General features: G+C 41.3%; 1 long non-coding RNA gene across 2 annotated transcripts in view; it reads left to right on the forward strand.

The window, feature by feature from the left end:
* The first annotated feature begins 695 nt into the window (after positions 1-695).
* LOC146966315 (uncharacterized) overlaps positions 696-2,096 on the forward strand; it is a 96,596-nt gene continuing 95,195 nt past the window's right edge. For both annotated transcript variants that reach the window (XR_015034527.1, XR_015034528.1), the window contains exon 1: positions 696-785. This is a non-coding gene — a long non-coding RNA (uncharacterized LOC146966315). The remainder of the gene's footprint in view (positions 786-2,096) is intronic.

The raw sequence follows: 2,096 nt of genomic DNA on the forward strand, positions 1-2,096 counted from the left end.
AAAATAATTTAAAAATATGTTGATTTTAAGAAGCCTTTTGCAACCATGGAGACAGTGCTGAGGTCTGTAAATATCATACAACTCAAGATGAGATTAATGAATGAATGAATTTTATTTAGAATGTGTCTAAAATAAATACATAGAACATAGGCTACTACTTACAATATCAATATCAACGTATAATATCCCATATGTTTAGCAATTTATTTGTACCTATCCCTCATCTTTCATGTAGGACATATTTATGTTGATGTGAAAACAACTTCCTTTGCTCTGATTGGACAGCAGAGACGTCAATCAACAACGCGTCCTGACGTCACTTTCGGCGCGCAGTCGGGACGGTCGGGACGCAATTTGTCACCACCACGCTGGATTTCCACTGACAGACTTGTTGCAAAGACTCCGCCTAAAGTTTGGTGGTCTGTCGGCCGCGACTCCTGCTCGATGAGAGCCCGGGCAGATACAGGGAGCTGGCCGATGAACCTGTCCAACCTGCAAACCCCACAGCTACCTGTCTGTCTTCCCCGCCCAACAAACCCGCAGTAGAATTGGTCCGAATCTTCACGAGAGGCCGCCATTTTGGTGCTAAGAAGCTAACGGAAACAGTTGTTGCAGGCACAGGTGCGGAAGAGAAACACAGAGGAAAAGCGAGGGACTTTGGAGGAATTTAAACAAAACTTTCTTTCTTTTTTTCATTTGTGGATTCTTATGGACTAATGGAGCAAGAGTAATGGAGGAAACGTCACAAACTGTTCACTTCCAGATCTTCCAGAACCTTCTGACAGGTAAGCATCATCGCCGCCATTTTGGTTTTGCCTGGTACCTCTTGTTGATGTTGATAAAATGTAGATATCTGCTCATGATTGACACTAAATGAACTCACTGTTTGGAAATTTTAGAGCCAAATCAATCTAATGAGACACAGCTCCCGTCTATTGACAAATGTTTAATGGGTTTCATACACGTTTTTTTTTTTCTTCTTTTTAAACATATTATCAAACTCCACTTCCACTGGAGGAGAATCAACCTTCTAGCCAACAGTTATTGATTTATTGAGTTAAGACTTATTGTTAACCCCTGCCACCCCAAAGATAGCAATGAAAGGATCTGGCCTGATTGTCTGATAGAGTTTTGAAGATGGACAAGATAGGACAATTCATAAATGTTTTTAATCATTAAATAGCTCCATTGTGCAGAAAAACGCAATTACACTAGGTTACGTCACCTTCTTTCCACCACAAGTTTAAATCATTGATACAGATGAAAATATGATAAATAAGAGAAGATCTGAGGTGATAGGAAAGGAGATAAACTCAGCTTCAAGGCCCGCACCCCCCTTCAGAGTGAATTTACACTGCTAAGCAAACATGTCCTCATGTTCTGTGCCATTTCGGCCGAGTTTGATTCGGCAGCTCAGAGACCTACTCAAATCCGAACACCTTGAACAGGAAAAGGAGGGCAAGAAAAGGAAAAGTTTAAATTCTTATACTCAACTTTTTCTTCCCTCCCTCCACCTTTCCTGAATACCAGTTTCCACGCTGTGGATGTATTTTTAGCTCCTTCACAATTCATGCTGCTTTGCAGACAGTAGCTCTTTTTTTTTTGTTTTTCTCACAGTATCTAAAGTGGGATACTGAGGAGTCTCTGTGGCATCTCTCTCTCTCATCACTGTTAATTAATGATTAAATGATGATTGAAACTTCCCTTCACCTGACTGCTTATGGAGATGTATTTAGTTTGCTGATTGAAGTCTCTCAATCAGCTGCTGGGTCTGTAATCAACACCTGATTATAACATGTATGCACACATACAGTGTACCCGTCCGTCCCCCTCCTCCTCCTCCATCTTAAAATCCTCTCTTCATTAATTTCAATTTATAAGTTAATGGTGTATAGGTACCTATCCTGTCCTCCTTTGCTTTAGACCCAGTGTTTTTCCCCCTCTACCACCTCAACCATCACTCCATCAACCAACACATTATAGCAAGTTTTGAGGCCTATAACGTCGGGCTGTGTGTTTCCTTAGTGATTGATTGGCCAGTCATGGAGCGAGGAAGCTGCTCAGGTCTCAGATAAACTGACACTGCAGCCAACACT

The sequence above is a fragment of the Trachurus japonicus genome, chromosome 20 (assembly GCF_045865225.1).
Source record: "Trachurus japonicus isolate A0001 chromosome 20, Traja_1.0".
In the NCBI taxonomy this organism is placed as follows: Eukaryota; Metazoa; Chordata; class Actinopteri; order Carangiformes; family Carangidae; genus Trachurus; species Trachurus japonicus.